Source organism: Carcharodon carcharias, chromosome 14 (genome assembly GCF_017639515.1).
Source record: "Carcharodon carcharias isolate sCarCar2 chromosome 14, sCarCar2.pri, whole genome shotgun sequence".
NCBI classification, from domain to species: domain Eukaryota; kingdom Metazoa; phylum Chordata; class Chondrichthyes; order Lamniformes; family Lamnidae; genus Carcharodon; species Carcharodon carcharias.
In genome coordinates, this window is record NC_054480.1 from 4,214,149 (window position 1) to 4,232,430 (window position 18,282).

The 18,282-nt window shown below is 48.5% G+C and overlaps 1 protein-coding gene across 3 annotated transcripts in view; it reads left to right on the forward strand.

The window, feature by feature from the left end:
• fer1l4 (fer-1 like family member 4) overlaps window positions 1–18,282 on the forward strand; it is a 351,889-nt gene that overhangs the window by 235,420 nt on the left and 98,187 nt on the right. The gene's annotated exons all lie outside the window — the stretch shown is intronic.

The window sequence follows — 18,282 nt, forward strand, 5'->3', positions numbered from 1 at the left end:
CATGAGTGTGAATGAGAGTGTGTGCATGAGCAAGGGTGTGTGTGATCATGAGTGTGAGTGAGAGTGTGCATGAGCAAAGGTGTGTGTGATCATGAGTGTGAGTGAGAGTGTGTGCATGAGCAAGGGTGTGTGTGATCATGAGTGTGAGTGAGTGTGTGCATGAGCAAGGGTGTGTGTGATCATGAGTGTGAGTGAGAGTGTGCATGAGCTAGGGTGTGTGTGATCATGAGTGTGAGTGAGAGTGTGTGCATGAGCAAGGGTGTGTGTGATCATGAATGTGAGTGTGTGCATGAGCAAGGGTGTGTGTGAACATGTGTGTGAGTGAGAGTGTGTGCATGTGCAAGGGTGTGTGATCATGAGTGTGAGTGAGAGTGTGTGCATGAGCAAGGGTGTGTGTGATCATGAGTGTGAGTGAGTGTGTGCATGAGCAAGGGTGTGTGTGATCATGAGTGTGAGTGAGAGTGTGCATGAGCAAGGGTGTGTGTGATCATGAGTGTGAGTGAGAGTGTGTGCATGAGCAAGGGTGTGTGTGATCATGAATGTGAGTGTGTGCATGAGCAAGGGTGTGTGTGAACATGTGTGTGAGTGAGAGTGTGTGCATGTGCAAGGGTGTGTGATCATGAGTGTGATTGAGAGTGGGTGCATGTGCAGGGGTGTGTGAACATGAGTCTGAGTGAGAGTGTGTGGATGTGCAAAGGTGTGTGAACATGAATGTGAATGGGTGCGTGCATGTGCAAGGGTGTGTGTGATCTTAAGTGTGAGTGAGAGTGTGTGCATGAGCAAAGGTGTGTGTGATCATGAGTCTGAGTGAGAGTGTGCATGAGCAAGTGTGTGTGTGATCATGAGTGTGAGTGAGAGTGTGTGCATGTGCAAGGGTGTGTGAACATGAGTCTGAGTGAGAGAGTGCATGAGCAAGGGTGTGTGAACATGAGTGTGAATGAGAGTGTGTGCATGTGCCAAGGTGTGTGAACATGAGTCTGAGTGAGAGTGTGTGGATGTGCAAGGGTGTGTGAACATGAGTGTGATTGAGAGTGTGTGCATGAGCAAGGGTGTGTGTGATCATGAGTGTGAGTGAGAGTGTGCATGGGAAAGGGTGTGTGTGATCATGAGTGTGAGTGAGTGTGTGCATGAGCAAGGGTGTGTGTGATCATGAATGTGAGTGTGTGCATGAGCAAGGGTGTGTGTGAACATGTGTGTGAGTGAGAGTGTGTGCATGTGCAAGGGTGTGTGAACATGAGTGTGAGTGAGAGTGTGTGCATGTGCAAGGGTGTGTGAACAGGAGTGTGAATGAGAGTGTGTGCATGTGCAAGGGTGTGTGAACATGAGTCTGAGTGAGAGTGAGTGCATGTGCAAGGGTGTGTGAACATGAGTGTGAGAGTGTGTGCATGAGCAAACGTGTGTGTGATCATGAGTGTGAGTGAGTGTGTGCATGAGCAAGGGTGTGTGAACATGAGTGTGTGTGAGAGTGTGTGCATGTGCAAGGGTCTGTGAACATGAGTGTGAGAGTGTGTGCATGTGCAAGGGTGTGTGAACATGAGTGTGAATGTGTGCATGTGCAAGGGTGTATGTGATCTTAAGTGTGAGTGTGAGTGTGTGCATGAGGAAGGGTCTGTGTGATCATGAGTGTGAGTGTGTGCATGAGCAAGTGTGTGTGTGATCATGAATGTGAGTGTGTGCATGAGCAAGGATGTGTGTGAACATGTGTGTGAGTGAGAGTGTTTGCATGTGCAAGGGTGTGTGAACATGAGTCTGAGTGAGAGTGTGTGCATGCGCAAGGGTGTGTGAACATGAGAGTGAATGAGAGTGTGTGCATGTGCAAGGGTGTGTGAACATGAGTGTGAATGAGAGTGTGTGCATGTGCAAGGGTGTGTGTGATCATGAGTGTGAGTGAGTGTGTGCATGAGCAAGGGTGTGTGTGACCATGAGTGTGAGTGAGAGTGTGCATGAGCAAGGGTGTGTGTGATCATGAGTGTGAGTGAGTGTGTGTGCATTAGCAAGGGTGTGTGTGATCATGAATGTGAGTGTGTGCATGAGCAAGGGTGTGTGTGAGTGAGAGTGTGTGCATGAGCAAGGGTGTGTGAACATGAGTGTGAGTGAGAGTCTGTGCATGTGCAAGGGTGTGTGAACATGAGTGTGAATGAGAGTGTGTGCATGTGCAAGGGTGTGTGAACATGCGTGTGAGAGTGTGTGCATGTGCAAGGGTATGTGATCATGAGTGTGAGTGAGAGTGTGCATGAGCAAGGGTGTGTGTGATCATTAGTGTGAGTGAGAGTGTGTGCATGAGCAAAGGTGTGTGAACATGAGTGTGAGTGAGAGTGTGTGCATGAGCAAAGGTGTGTGAACATGAGTGTGAATGAGAGTGTGTGCATGTGCCAAGGTGTGTGAACATGAGTGTGAGTGAGAGTGTGTGGATGTGCAAGGTTGTGTGAACTTGAGTGTGAGTGAGAGTGTGTGCATGAGCAAGGTTGTGTGTGATCATGAGTGTGAGTGAGAGTGTGCATGAGCAAGGGTGTGTGAACATGAGTCTGAGTGAGAGTGTGCATGAGCAAGGGTGTGTGTGATCATGAATGTGAGTGTGTGCATGAGCAAGGGTGTGTGTGAGTGAGTGTGTGCATGTGCAAGGGTGTGTGAACATGAGTGTGAATGAGAGTGTGTGCATGTGCAAGGGTGTGTGAACATGAGTGTGAGAGTGTGTGCATGTGCAAGGGTGTGTGAACATGAGTGTGAGTGTGTGCATGTGCAAGGGTGCGTGAACACGAGTGTGAATGAGAGTGTTTGTATGTGCAAGGGTGTGTGAACATGAGTCTGAATGAGAGTGTGTGCATGAGCAAGGTTGAGTGTGATCATGAGTGTGAGTGAGTGTGTGCATGAGCAACGGTGTGTGATCATGAGTGTGAGTGAGAGTGTGTGCATGTGCAGGGGTGTGTGAACATGAGTGTGAGAGTGTGTGCATGTGCAAGGGTCTGTGAACATGAGTGTGAATGAGTGCGTGCATGTGCAAGGGTGTGTGTGATCTTAAGTGTGAGTGAGAGTGTGTGCATGAGCAAGGGTGTGTGTGATCATGAGTGTGAGTGAGAGTGTGTGCATGTGCAAAGGTGTGTGAACATGAGTCTGAGTGAGAGTGTGCATGAGCAAGGGTGTGTGAACATGAGTGTGAGTGAGAGTGTGTGCATGAGCAAAGGTGTGTGAACATGAGTGTGAGTGAGTGTGTGCATGAGCAAAGGTGTGTGTGAACATTTTTGTGAATGAGAGTGTGTGCATGTGCCAAGATGTGTGAATATGAGTCTGAGTGAGAGTGTGTGGATGTGCAAGGGTGTGTGAACATGAGTGTGAATGAGTGTGTGTGCATGTTCAAGGGTGTGTGAACATGAGTGTGAGAGTGTGTGCATGTGCAAGGGTGCGTGATCACCAGTGTGAATGAGAGTGCATGTGCAAGGGTGTGTGAACATGAGTCTGAATGAGAGTGTGTGCATGAGCAAGGGTGTGTGTGATCATGAGTGTGAGTGAGAGTGTGTGCATGAGCAAAGGTGTGTGTGATCATGAGTGTGAGTGAGAGTGTGTGCATGAGCAAGGGTGTGTGTGATCATGAGTGTGTGTGAGTGTGTGCATGAGCAAGGGTGTGTGTGATCATGAGTGTGAGTGAGAATGTGCATGAGCAAGGGTGTGTGTGATCATGAGTGTGAGTGAGAGAGTGTGCATGAGCAAGGGTGTTTGTGATCATGAATGTGAGTGTGTGCATGAGCAAAGGTGTGTGTGAACATGTGTGTGAGTGAGAGTGTGTGCATGAGCAAGGGTGTGTGTGATCATGAGTGTGTGTGAGTGTGTGCATGAGCAAGGGTGTGTGTGATCATGAGTGTGAGTGAGAATGTGCATGAGCAAGGGTGTGTGTGATCATGAGTGTGAGTGAGAGAGTGTGCATGAGCAAGGGTGTTTGTGATCATGAATGTGAGTGTGTGCATGAGCAAAGGTGTGTGTGAACATGTGTGTGAGTGAGAGTGTGCATGAGCAAGGGTGTGTGAACATGAGTGTGAGAGTGTGTGCATGAGCAAGGGTGTGTGTGATCATGAGTGTGAGTGAGAGTGTGCATGAGCAAGGGTGTGTGTGATCATGAGTGTGAGTGAGTGTGTGCATGAGCAAGGGTGTGTGACCATGAGTGTGAGTGAGAGTGTGTGCATGTGCAGGGGTGTGTGAACATGAGTGTGAGAGTGTGTGCATGTGCAAGGGTCTGTGAACATGAGTGTGAATGAGTGCGTGCATGTGCAAGGGTGTGCGTGATCTTAAGTGTGAGTGAGAGTGTGTGCATGAGCAAGGGTGTGTGTGATCATGAGTGTGAGTGAGAGTGTGCATGAGCAAGGGTGTGTGTGATCATGAGTGTGAGTGAGAGTGTGTGCATGTGCAAAGGTGTGTGAACATGAGTCTGAGTGAGAGTGTGCATGAGCAAGGGTGTGTGAACATTTTTGTGAATGAGAGTGTGTGCATGTGCCAAGATGTGTGAATATGAGTCTGAGTGAGAGTGTGTGGATGTGCAAGGGTGTGTGAACATGAGTGTGAATGAGTGTGTGTGCATGTTCAAGGGTGTGTGAACATGAGTGTGAGAGTGTGTGCATGTGCAAGGGTGCGTGAACACGAGTGTGAATGAGAGTGTTTGCATGTGCAAGGGTGTGTGAACATGAGTCTGAATGAGAGTGTGTGCATGAGCAAGGGTGTGTGTGATCATGAGTGTGAGTGAGAGTGTGTGCATGTGCAGGGGTGTGTGAACATGAGTGTGAGAGTGTGTGCATGTGCAAGGGTCTGTGAACATGAGTGTGAATGAGTGCGTGCATGTGCAAGGGTGTGTGTGATCATGAGTGTGAGTGAGAGTGTGTGCATGTGCAAAGGTGTGTGAACATGAGTCTGAGTGAGAGTGTGCATGAGCAAGGGTGTGTGAACATGAGTGTGAGTGAGAGTGTGTGCATGAGCAAAGGTGTGTGAACATGAGTGTGAGTGAGTGTGTGCATGAGCAAAGGTGTGTGAACATTTTTGTGAATGAGAGTGTGTGCATGTGCCAAGATGTGTGAATATGAGTCTGAGTGAGAGTGTGTGGATGTGCAAGGGTGTGTGAACATGAGTGTGAATGAGTGTGTGTGCATGTTCAAGGGTGTGTGAACATGAGTGTGAGAGTGTGTGCATGTGCAAGGGTGCGTGAACACCAGTGTGAATGAGAGTGTTTGCATGTGCAAGGGTGTGTGAACATGAGTCTGAATGAGAGTGTGTGCATGAGCAAGGGTGTGTGTGATCATGAGTGTGAGTGAGAGTGTGTGCATGAGCAAAGGTGTGTGTGATCATGAGTGTGAGTGAGAGTGTGTGCATGAGCAAGGGTGTGTGTGATCATGAGTGTGTGTGAGTGTGTGCATGAGCAAGGGTGTGTGTGATCATGAGTGTGAGTGAGAATGTGCATGAGCAAGGGTGTGTGTGATCATGAGTGTGAGTGAGAGAGTGTGCATGAGCAAGGGTGTTTGTGATCATGAATGTGAGTGTGTGCATGAGCAAAGGTGTGTGTGGACATGTGTGTGAGTGAGAGTGTGCATGAGCAAGGGTGTGTGAACATGAGTGTGAGAGTGTGTGCATGAGCAAGGGTGTGTGTGATCATGAGTGTGAGTGAGAGTGTGCATGAGCAAGGGTGTGTGAACATGAGTGTGAGTGAGAGTGTGTGCATGAGCAAAGGTGTGTGAACATGAGTGTGAGTGAGTGTGTGCATGAGCAAAGGTGTGTGTGAACATTTTTGTGAATGAGAGTGTGTGCATGTGCCAAGATGTGTGAATATGAGTCTGAGTGAGAGTGTGTGGATGTGCAAGGGTGTGTGAACATGAGTGTGACTGAGTGTGTGTGCATGTTCAAGGGTGTGTGAACATGAGTGTGAGAGTGTGTGCATGTGCAAGGGTGCGTGATCACCAGTGTGAATGAGAGTGCATGTGCAAGGGTGTGTGAACATGAGTCTGAATGAGAGTGTGTGCATGAGCAAGGGTGTGTGTGATCATGAGTGTGAGTGAGAGTGTGTGCATGAGCAAAGGTGTGTGTGATCATGAGTGTGAGTGAGAGTGTGTGCATGAGCAAGGGTGTGTGTGATCATGAGTGTGTGTGAGTGTGTGCATGAGCAAGGGTGTGTGTGATCATGAGTGTGAGTGAGAATGTGCATGAGCAAGGGTGTGTGTGATCATGAGTGTGAGTGAGAGAGTGTGCATGAGCAAGGGTGTTTGTGATCATGAATGTGAGTGTGTGCATGAGCAAAGGTGTGTGTGAACATGTGTGTGAGTGAGAGTGTGTGCATGAGCAAGGGTGTGTGTGATCATGAGTGTGTGTGAGTGTGTGCATGAGCAAGGGTGTGTGTGATCATGAGTGTGAGTGAGAATGTGCATGAGCAAGGGTGTGTGTGATCATGAGTGTGAGTGAGAGAGTGTGCATGAGCAAGGGTGTTTGTGATCATGAATGTGAGTGTGTGCATGAGCAAAGGTGTGTGTGAACATGTGTGTGAGTGAGAGTGTGCATGAGCAAGGGTGTGTGAACATGAGTGTGAGAGTGTGTGCATGAGCAAGGGTGTGTGTGATCATGAGTGTGAGTGAGAGTGTGCATGAGCAAGGGTGTGTGTGATCATGAGTGTGAGTGAGTGTGTGCATGAGCAAGGGTGTGTGACCATGAGTGTGAGTGAGAGTGTGTGCATGTGCAGGGGTGTGTGAACATGAGTGTGAGAGTGTGTGCATGTGCAAGCGTGTGTGAACATGAGTGTGAATGAGTGCGTGCATGTGCAAGGGTGTGTGTTATCTTAAGTGTGAGTGAGAGTGTGTGCATGAGCAAGGGTGTGTGTGATCATGAGTGTGAGTGAGAGTGTGCATGAGCAAGGGTGTGTGTGATCATTAGTGTGAGTGAGAGTGTGTGCATGAGCAAAGGTGTGTGAACATGAGTGTGAGTGAGTGTGTGCATGAGCAAAGGTGTGTGAACATTTTTGTGAATGAGAGTGTGTGCATGTGCCAAGATGTGTGAATATGAGTCCGAGTGAGAGTGTGTGGATGTGCAAGGGTGTGTGAACATGAGTGTGAATGAGTGTGTGTGCATGTTCAAGGGTGTGTGAACATGAGTGTGAGAGTGTGTGCATGTGCAAGGGTGCGTGAACACGAGTGTGAATGAGAGTGTTTGCATGTGCAAGGGTGTGTGAACATGAGTCTGAATGAGAGTGTGTGCATGAGCAAGGGTGTGTGTGATCATGAGTGTGAGTGAGAGTGTGTGCATGTGCAGGGGTGTGTGAACATGAGTGTGAGAGTGTGTGCATGTGCAAGGGTCTGTGAACATGAGTGTGAATGAGTGCGTGCATGTGCAAGGGTGTGTGTGATCTTAAGTGTGAGTGAGAGTGTGTGCATGAGCAAGGGTGTGTGTGATCATGAGTGTGAGTGAGAGTGTGTGCATGTGCAAAGGTGTGTGAACATGAGTCTGAGTGAGAGTGTGCATGAGCAAGGGTGTGTGAACATGAGTGTGAGTGAGAGTGTGTGCATGAGCAAAGGTGTGTGAACATGAGTGTGAGTGAGTGTGTGCATGAGCAAAGGTGTGTGAACATTTTTGTGAATGAGAGTGTGTGCATGTGCCAAGATGTGTGAATATGAGTCTGAGTGAGAGTGTGTGGATGTGCAAGGGTGTGTGAACATGAGTGTGAATGAGTGTGTGTGCATGTTCAAGGGTGTGTGAACATGAGTGTGAGAGTGTGTGCATGTGCAAGGGTGCGTGAACACCAGTGTGAATGAGAGTGTTTGCATGTGCAAGGGTGTGTGAACATGAGTCTGAATGAGAGTGTGTGCATGAGCAAGGGTGTGTGTGATCATGAGTGTGAGTGAGAGTGTGTGCATGAGCAAAGGTGTGTGTGATCATGAGTGTGAGTGAGAGTGTGTGCATGAGCAAGGGTGTGTGTGATCATGAGTGTGTGTGAGTGTGTGCATGAGCAAGGGTGTGTGTGATCATGAGTGTGAGTGAGAATGTGCATGAGCAAGGGTGTGTGTGATCATGAGTGTGAGTGAGAGAGTGTGCATGAGCAAGGGTGTTTGTGATCATGAATGTGAGTGTGTGCATGAGCAAAGGTGTGTGTGGACATGTGTGTGAGTGAGAGTGTGCATGAGCAAGGGTGTGTGAACATGAGTGTGAGAGTGTGTGCATGAGCAAGGGTGTGTGTGATCATGAGTGTGAGTGAGAGTGTGCATGAGCAAGGGTGTGTGTGATCATGAGTGTGAGTGAGTGTGTGCATGAGCAAAGGTGTGTGTGACCATGAGTGTGAGTGAGAGTGTGTGCATGTGCAGGGGTGTGTGAACATGAGTGTGAGAGTGTGTGCATGTGCAAGGGTGTGTGAACATGAGTGTGAATGAGTGCGTGCATGTGCAAGGGTGTGTGTTATCTTAAGTGTGAGTGAGAGTGTGTGCATGAGCAAGGGTGTGTGTGATCATGAGTGTGAGTGAGAGTGTGCATGAGCAAGGGTGTGTGTGATCATTAGTGTGAGTGAGAGTGTGTGCATGAGCAAAGGTGTGTGAACATGAGTGTGAGTGAGTGTGTGCATGAGCAAAGGTGTGTGAACATTTTTGTGAATGAGAGTGTGTGCATGTGCCAAGATGTGTGAATATGAGTCCGAGTGAGAGTGTGTGGATGTGCAAGGGTGTGTGAACATGAGTGTGAATGAGTGTGTGTGCATGTTCAAGGGTGTGTGAACATGAGTGTGAGAGTGTGTGCATGTGCAAGGGTGCGTGAACACGAGTGTGAATGAGAGTGTTTGCATGTGCAAGGGTGTGTGAACATGAGTCTGAATGAGAGTGTGTGCATGAGCAAGGGTGTGTGTGATCATGAGTGTGAGTGAGAGTGTGTGCATGAGCAAGGGTGTGTGTGATCATGAGTGTGTGTGAGTGTGTGCATGAGCAAGGGTGTGTGTGATCATGAGTGTGAGTGAGAATGTGCATGAGCAAGGGTGTGTGTGATCATGAGTGTGAGTGAGAGAGTGTGCATGAGCAAGGGTGTTTGTGATCATGAATGTGAGTGTGTGCATGAGCAAAGGTGTGTGTGAACATGTGTGTGAGTGAGAGTGTGCATGAGCAAGGGTGTGTGAACATGAGTGTGAGAGTGTGTGCATGAGCAATGGTGTGTGTGATCATGAGTGTGAGTGAGAGTGTGTATGAGCAAGGGTGTGTGTGATCATGAGTGTGAGTGAGTGTGTGCATGAGCAAGGGTGTGTGACCATGAGTGTGAGTGAGAGTGTGTGCATGTGCAGGGGTGTGTGAACATGAGTGTGAGAGTGTGTGCATGTGCAAGGGTGTGTGAACATGAGTGTGAATGAGTGCGTGCATGTGCAAGGGTGTGTGTTATCTTAAGTGTGAGTGAGAGTGTGTGCATGAGCAAGGGTGTGTGTGATCATGAGTGTGAGTGAGAGTGTGCATGAGCAAGGGTGTGTGTGATCATTAGTGTGAGTGAGAGTGTGTGCATGAGCAAAGGTGTGTGAACATGAGTGTGAGTGAGAGTGTGTGCATGAGCAAAGGTGTGTGAACATGAGTGTGAGTGAGAGTGTGTGGATGTGCAAGGGTGTGTGAACATGAGTGTGAGTGAGAGTGTGTGCATGAGCAAGGTTGTGTGTGATCATGAGTGTGAGTGAGAGTGTGCATGAGCAAGGGTGTGTGTGATCATGAGTGTGAGTGAGAGTGTGTGCATGAGCAAGGGTGTGTGTGATCATGAATGTGAGTGTGTGCATGAGCAAGGGTGTGTGTGAGTGAGAGTGTGTGCATGTGCAAGGGTGTGTGAACATGAGTGTGAGTGAGAGTGTGTGCATGTGCAAGGGTGTGTGAACATGAGTGTGAATGAGAGTGTGTGCATGTGCAAGGGTGTGTTAACATGAGTGTGAGAGTGTGTGCATGTGCAAGGGTGTGTGATCATGAGTGTGAGTGAGAGTGTGCATGAGCAAGGGTGTGTGTGATCATTAGTGTGAGTCAGAGTGTGTGCATGAGCAAAGGTGTGTGAACATGAGTGTGAATGAGAGTGTGTGCATGTGCCAAGGTGTGTGAACATGAGTGTGAGTGAGAGTGTGTGGATGTGCAAGGGTGTGTGAACTTGAGTGTGAGTGAGAGTGTGTGCATGAGCAAGGTTGTGTGTGATCATGAGTGTGAGTGAGAGTGTGCATGTGCAAGGGTGTGTGTGATCTTAAGTGTGAGTGAGAGTGTGTGCATGAGCAAGGGTGTGTGTGATCATGAGTGTGAGTGAGAGTGTGTGCATGTGCAAAGGTGTGTGAACATGAGTCTGAGTGAGAGTGTGCATGAGCAAGGGTGTGTGAACATGAGTGTGAGTGAGAGTGTGTGCATGAGCAAAGGTGTGTGAACATGAGTGTGAGTGAGTGTGTGCATGAGCAAAGGTGTGTGAACATTTTTGTGAATGAGAGTGTGTGCATGTGCCAAGATGTGTGAATATGAGTCTGAGTGAGAGTGTGTGGATGTGCAAGGGTGTGTGAACATGAGTGTGAATGAGTGTGTGTGCATGTTCAAGGGTGTGTGAACATGAGTGTGAGAGTGTGTGCATGTGCAAGGGTGCGTGAACACCAGTGTGAATGAGAGTGTTTGCATGTGCAAGGGTGTGTGAACATGAGTCTGAATGAGAGTGTGTGCATGAGCAAGGGTGTGTGTGATCATGAGTGTGAGTGAGAGTGTGTGCATGAGCAAAGGTGTGTGTGATCATGAGTGTGAGTGAGAGTGTGTGCATGAGCAAGGGTGTGTGTGATCATGAGTGTGTGTGAGTGTGTGCATGAGCAAGGGTGTGTGTGATCATGAGTGTGAGTGAGAATGTGCATGAGCAAGGGTGTGTGTGATCATGAGTGTGAGTGAGAGAGTGTGCATGAGCAAGGGTGTTTGTGATCATGAATGTGAGTGTGTGCATGAGCAAAGGTGTGTGTGAACATGTGTGTGAGTGAGAGTGTGCATGAGCAAGGGTGTGTGAACATGAGTGTGAGAGTGTGTGCATGAGCAAGGGTGTGTGTGATCATGAGTGTGAGTGAGAGTGTGCATGAGCAAGGGTGTGTGTGATCATGAGTGTGAGTGAGTGTGTGCATGAGCAAGGGTGTGTGACCATGAGTGTGAGTGAGAGTGTGTGCATGTGCAAGGGTGTGTGAACATGAGTGTGAGAGTGTGTGCATGTGCAAGGGTGTGTGAACATGAGTGTGAATGAGTGCGTGCATGTGCAAGGGTGTGTGTTATCTTAAGTGTGAGTGAGAGTGTGTGCATGAGCAAGGGTGTGTGTGATCATGTGTGTGAGTGAGAGTGTGCATGAGCAAGGGTGTGTGTGATCATTAGTGTGAGTGAGAGTGTGTGCATGAGCAAAGGTGTGTGAACATGAGTGTGAGTGAGTGTGTGCATGAGCAAAGGTGTGTGAACATTTTTGTGAATGAGAGTGTGTGCATGTGCCAAGATGTGTGAATATGAGTCCGAGTGAGAGTGTGTGGATGTGCAAGGGTGTGTGAACATGAGTGTGAATGAGTGTGTGTGCATGTTCAAGGGTGTGTGAACATGAGTGTGAGAGTGTGTGCATGTGCAAGGGTGCGTGAACACGATTGTGAATGAGAGTGTTTGCATGTGCAAGGGTGTGTGAACATGAGTCTGAATGAGAGAGTGTGCATGAGCAAGGGTGTGTGTGATCATGAGTGTGAGTGAGAGTGTGTGCATGAGCAAAGGTGTGTGTGATCATGAGTGTGAGTGAGAGTGTGTGCATGAGCAAGGGTGTGTGTGATCATGAGTGTGTGTGAGTGTGTGCATGAGCAAGGGTGTGTGTGATCATGAGTGTGAGTGAGAATGTGCATGAGCAAGGGTGTGTGTGATCATGAGTGTGAGTGAGAGAGTGTGCATGAGCAAGGGTGTTTGTGATCATGAATGTGAGTGTGTGCATGAGCAAAGGTGTGTGTGAACATGTGTGTGAGTGAGAGTGTGCATGAGCAAGGGTGTGTGAACATGAGTGTGAGAGTGTGTGCATGAGCAAGGGTGTGTGTGATCATGAGTGTGAGTGAGAGTGTGCATGAGCAAGGGTGTGTGTGATCATGAGTGTGAGTGAGTGTGTGCATGAGCAAGGGTGTGTGACCATGAGTGTGAGTGAGAGTGTGTGCATGTGCAGGGGTGTGTGAACATGAGTGTGAGAGTGTGTGCATGTGCAAGGGTGTGTGAACATGAGTGTGAATGAGTGCGTGCATGTGCAAGTGTGTGTGTTATCTTAAGTGTGAGTGAGAGTGTGTGCATGAGCAAGGGTGTGTGTGATCATGAGTGTGAGTGAGAGTGTGCATGAGCAAGGGTGTGTGTGATCATGAGTGTGAGTGAGAGTGTGTGCATGAGCAAAGGTGTGTGAACATGAGTGTGAGTGAGAGTGTGTGGATGTGCAAGGGTGTGTGAACATGAGTGTGAGTGAGAGTGTGTGCATGAGCAAGGTTGTGTGTGATCATGAGTGTGAGTGAGAGTGTGCATGAGCAAGGGTGTGTGTGATCATGAGTGTGAGTGAGAGTGTGTGCATGAGCAAGGGTGTGTGTGATCATGAATGTGAGTGTGTGCATGAGCAAGGGTGTGTGTGAGTGAGAGTGTGTGCATGTGCAAGGGTGTGTGAACATGAGTGTGAGTGAGAGTGTGTGCATGTGCAAGGGTGTGTGAACATGAGTGTGAATGAGAGTGTGTGCATGTGCAAGGGTGTGTTAACATGAGTGTGAGAGTGTGTGCATGTGCAAGGGTGTGTGATCATGAGTGTGAGTGAGAGTGTGCATGAGCAAGGGTGTGTGTGATCATTAGTGTGAGTCAGAGTGTGTGCTAGAGCAAAGGTGTGTGAACATGAGTGTGAATGAGAGTGTGTGCATGTGCCAAGGTGTGTGAACATGAGTGTGAGTGAGAGTGTGTGGATGTGCAAGGGTGTGTGAACTTGAGTGTGAGTGAGAGTGTGTGCATGAGCAAGGTTGTGTGTGATCATGAGTGTGAGTGAGAGTGTGCATGAGCAAGGGTGTGTGTGATAATGAGTGTGAGTGAGAGTGTGTGCATGAGCAAGAGTATGTGTGAACATGTTTGTGAGTGTGTGCATGTGCACGGGTGTGTGAACATGAGTGTGAGTGAGAGTGTGTGCATGTGCAAGGGTGTGTGAACATGAGTGTGAATGAGAGTGTGTGCATGAGCAAGGGTGTGTGTGATCATGAGTGTGAGTGAGAGTGTGCATGAGCAAAGGTGTGTGTGATCATGAGTGTGAGTGAGAGTGTGTTCATGGGCAAAGGTCTTTGTGATCATGAGTGTGAGTGAGTGTGTGCATGAGCAAGGGTGTGTGACCATGAGTGTGAGTGAGAGTGTGTGCATGTGCAGGGGTGTGTGAACATGAGTGTGAGAGTGTGTGCATGTGCAAGGGTGTGTGAACATGAGTGTGAATGAGTGCGTGCATGTGCAAGGGTGTGTGTTATCTTAAGTGTGAGTGAGAGTGTGTGCATGAGCAAGGGTGTGTGTGATCATGAGTGTGAGTGAGAGTGTGCATGAGCAAGGATGTGTGTGATCATTAGTGTGAGTGAGAGTGTGTGCATGAGCAAAGGTGTCTGAACATGAGTGTGAGTGAGAGTGTGTGCATGAGCAAAGGTGTGTGAACATGAGTGTGAATGAGAGTGTGTGCATGTGCCAAGGTGTGTGAACATGAGTGTGAGTGAGAGTGTGTGGATGTGCAAGGGTGTGTGAACATGAGTGTGAGTGAGAGTGTGTGCATGAGCAAGGGTGTGTGTGATCATGAGTGTGAGTGAGAGTGTGCATGAGCAAGGGTGTGTGTGATCATGAGTGTGAGTGAGAGTGTGTGCATGAGCAAGGGTGTGTGTGATCATGAATGTGAGTGTGTGCATGAGCAAGGGTGTGTGTGATCATGAGTGTGAGTGAGAGTGTGCATGAGCAAGGGTGTGTGTGATCATGTGTGTGAGTGAGAGTGTGTGCATGTGCAAGGGTGTGTGAACATGAGTGTGAGTGAGAGTGTGTGCATGAGCAAAGGTGTGTGAACTTGAGTGTGAATGAGAGTGTGTGCATGTGCCAAGGTGTGTGAACATGAGTCTGAGTGAGAGTGTGTGGATGTGCAAGGGTGTGTGAACATGAGTGTGAATGAGTGTGTGTACATGTTCAAGGGTGTGTGAACATGAGTGTGAGTGTGTGCATCTGCAAGGGTGCGTGAACACGAGTGTGAATGAGCGTGTTTGCATGTGCAAGGGTGTGTGAACATGAGTCTGAATGAGAGTGTGTGCATGAGCAAGGGTGTGTGTGATCATGAGTGTGAGTGTGAGTGTGTGCATGAGCAAGGGTGTGTGTGATCATGAGTGTGAGTGAGAATGTGCATGAGCAAGGGTGTGTGTGATCATGAGTGTGAGTGAGAGTGTGTGCATGAGCAAGGGTGTTTGTGATCATGAATGTGAGTGTGTGCATGAGCAAAGGTGTGTGTGAACATGTGTGTGAGTGAGAGTGTGCATGAGCAAGGGTGTGTGAACATGAGTGTGAGAGTGTGTGCATGAGCAAGGGTGTGTGTGATCATGAGTGTGAGTGAGAGTGTGCATGAGCAAGGGTTTGTGTGATCATGAGTGTGAGTGAGAGTGTGTGCATGAGCAAGGGTGTGTGTGATCATGATTGTGAGTGAGAGTGTGTGCATGAGCAAGGGTGTGTGTGATCATGAATGTGAGTGTGTGCATGAGCAAGGGTGTGTGTGAACATGAGTGTGAGTGAGAGTGTGCATGAGCAAAGGTGTGTGTGATCATGAGTGTGAGTGAGAGTGTGCATGAGCAAGGGTGTGTGTGATCATGAATGTGAGTGTGTGCATGAGCAAGGGTGTGTGTGAACATGTGTGTGAGTGAGAGTGTGTGCATGTGCAAGGGTGTGTGAACATGAGTGTGAATGAGAGTGTGTGCATGTGCAAGGGTGTGTGAACATGTGTGTGAGAGTGTGTGCATGAGCAAGGGTGTGTGTGATGATGAGTGTGAGTGAGAGTGTGCATGAGCAAGGGTGTGTGTGATCATGAGTGTGAGTGAGTGTGTGCATGAGCAAGGGTGTGTGATCATGAGTGTGAGTGAGAGTGTGTGCATGTACAGTGGTGTGTGAACATGAGTGTGAGAGTGTGTGCATGTGCAAGGGTGTGTGAACATGAGTGTGAATGAGTGCATGCATGTGCAAGGGTGTGTGTGATCTTAAGTGTGAGTGAGAGTGTGTGCATGAGCAAGGGTGTGTGTGATCATGAGTGTGAGTGTGATTGTGCATGAGCAAGGGTGTGTGTGATCATTAGTGTGAGTGAGAGTGTGTGCATGAGCAAAGGTGTGTGAACATGAGTGTGATTGAGAGTGTGTGCATGAGCAAAGGTGTGTGAACATGAGTGTGAATGAGAGTGTGTGCATGTGCCAAGGTGTGTGAACATGATTGTGAGTGAAAGTGTGTGGATGTGCAAGGGTGTGTGAACATGATTGTGAGTGAGAGTGTGTGCATGAGCAAGGGTGTGTGTGATCATGAGTGTGAGTGAGAGTGTGCATGAGCAAGGGTGTGTGTGATCATGAGTGTGAGTGAGAGTGTGTGCATGAGCAAGGGTGTGTGTGATCATGAATGTGAGTGTGTGCATGAGCAAGGGTGTGTGTGAACATGTGTGTGAGTGAGAGTGTGTGCATGTGCAAGGGTGTGTGAACGTGAGTGTGAGAGTCTGTGCATGTGCAAGGGTGTGTGAACGTGTGTGTGAATGAGAGTGTGTGCATGTGCAAGGGTGTGTGAACATGAGAGTGAGTGAGAGTGTGTGCATGTGCAAGGGTGTGTGAACATGAGTGTTTATGAGAGTGTATGCATGTGCAAGGGTGTGTGAACATGAGTGTGAATGAGAGTGTGTGCATGAGCAAGGGTGTTTGTGATCATGAGTGTGAGTGAGAGTGTGCATGAGCAAAGGTGTGTGTGATCATGAGTGTGAGTGAGAGTGTGTGCATGAGCAAGGGTGTGTGTGATCATGAGTGTAAGTGAGAGTGTGCATGAGCAAGGGTGTGTGTGATCATGAGTGTGAGTGAGAGTGTGTGCATGAGCAAGGGTGTGTGTGATCATGAATGTGAGTGTGTGCATGAGCAAGGGTGTGTGTGAACATGTTTGTGAGTGAGAGTGTGTGCATGTGCAATGGTGTGTGTGAACATGTGTGTGAGTGAGAGTGTGTGCATGTGCAAGGGTGTGTGAACATGAGTCTGAGTGAGAGTGTGTGCATGTGCAAGGGTGTGTGAACATGAGTGTGAATGAGAGTGTGTGCATGAGCAAGGGTGTGTGTGATCATGAGTGTGAGTGAGAGTGTGCATGAGCAAAGGTTTGTGTGATCTTGAGTGTGAGTGAGAGTGTGTGCATGAGCAAGGGTGTGTGTGATCATGTTTGTGAGTGAGTGTGTGCATGAGCAAGGGTGTGTGTGATCATGAGTGTGAGTGAGAGTGTGCATGAGCAAGGGTGTGTGTGATCATGAGTGTGAGTGAGAGTGTGTGCATGAGCAAGGGTGTGTGTGATCATGAATGTGAGTGTGTGCATTAGCAAGGGTGTGTGTGAACATGTGTGTGAGTGAGAGTGTGTGCATGTGCAAGGGTGTGTGAACATGAGTGTGAATGAGAGTGTGTGCATGTGCAAGGGTGTTTGAACATGTGTGTGAGAGTGTGTGCATGAGCAAGGGTGTGTGTGATGATGAGTGTGAGTGAGAGTGTGCATGAGCAAGGGTGTGTGTGATCATGAGTGTGAGTGAGAGTGTGTGCATGAGCAAGGGTGTGTTTGATCATGAGTGTGAGTGAGTGTGTGCATGAGCAAGGGTGTGTGTGATCATGAGTGTGAGAGTGTGTGCATGAGCAAGGGTGTGTGAACATGAGTGTGAATGAGTGCATGCATGTGCAAGGGTGTGTGTGATCTTAAGTGTGTTTGAGAGTGTGTGCATGAGCAAGGGTGCGTGTGATCATTAGTGTGAGTGAGAGTGTGTGCATGAGCAAAGGTGTGTGAACATGAGTGTGAATGAGAGTGTGTGCATGTGCCAAGGTGTGTGAACATGAGTGTGAGTGAAAGTGTGTGGATGTGCAAGGGTGAGTGAACATGAGTGTGAGTGAGAGTGTGTGCATGAGCAAGGGTGTGTGTGATCATGCATGTGAGTGTGTGCATGAGCAAGGGTGTGTGTGAACATGTGTGTGAGTGAGAGTGTGTGCATGTGCAAGGTTGTGTGAACATGAGTGTGAGTGAGAGTGTGTGCATGTGCAAGTGTGTGTGAACATGAGTGTGAATGAGAGTGTGTGCATGTGCAAGGGTGTTTGAACATGAGTGTGAGAGTGAGTGCATGTGCAAGGGTGTGTGAACATGAGTGTGAATGAGAGTGTGTGCATGTGCAAGGGTGTGTGAACATGAGTGTGAGAGTGAGTGCATGTGCAAGGGTGTGTGAACATGAGTGTGAATGAGAGTTGATGCATGTGCAAGGGTGTGTGAACATGAGTGTGAGAGTGTGTGCATGAGCAAAGGTGTGTGTGATCATGAGTGTGAGTGATAGTGTGCATGAGCAAGGGTGTGTGTGATCATGAGTGTGAGTGAGAGTGTGTGCATGTGCAAGGGTGTGTGAACATGAGTGTGAGTGAGAGTCTGTGCATGTGCAAGGGTGTGTGAACATGAGTGTGAGAGTGTGTGCATGTGCAAGTGTGTGTGAACATGAGTGTGAATGAGTGTGTGTGCATGTGCAAGGGTGTGTATACATGAGTGTGAGATTGTGTGCATGTGCAAAGGTGCGTGAACACGAGTGTGAATGAGAGTGTGTGCATGTGCAAGGGTGTGTGAACATGAGTGTGAATGAGAGTGTGTGCATGAGCAAGGGTGTGTGTGTGATCATGAGTGTGAGTGAGAGTGTGCATGAGCAAGGGTTTGTGTGATCATGAGTGTGAGTGAGAATGTGCATGAGCAAGGGTGTGTGTGATCATGAGTACGAGTGAGAGTGTGTGCATGAGCAAGGGTGTGTGTGATCATGAATGTGAGTGAGTGCATGAGCAAGGGTTTGTGTGAACATGTGTGTGAGTGAGAGTGTGTGCATGTGCAAGGGTGTGTGAACATGAGTGTGAATGAGAGTGTGTGCATGTGCAAGGGTGTGTGAACATGAGTGTGAGAGTGTGTGCATGTGCAAGGGTGTGTGAACATGAGTGTGAATGAGAGTGTGTGCATGTGCAAGGGTGTGTGAACATTTGTGTGAGAGTGTGTGCATGTGCAAGGGTGTGTGAACATGAGTGTGAATGAGAGTGTGTGCATGTTCAAG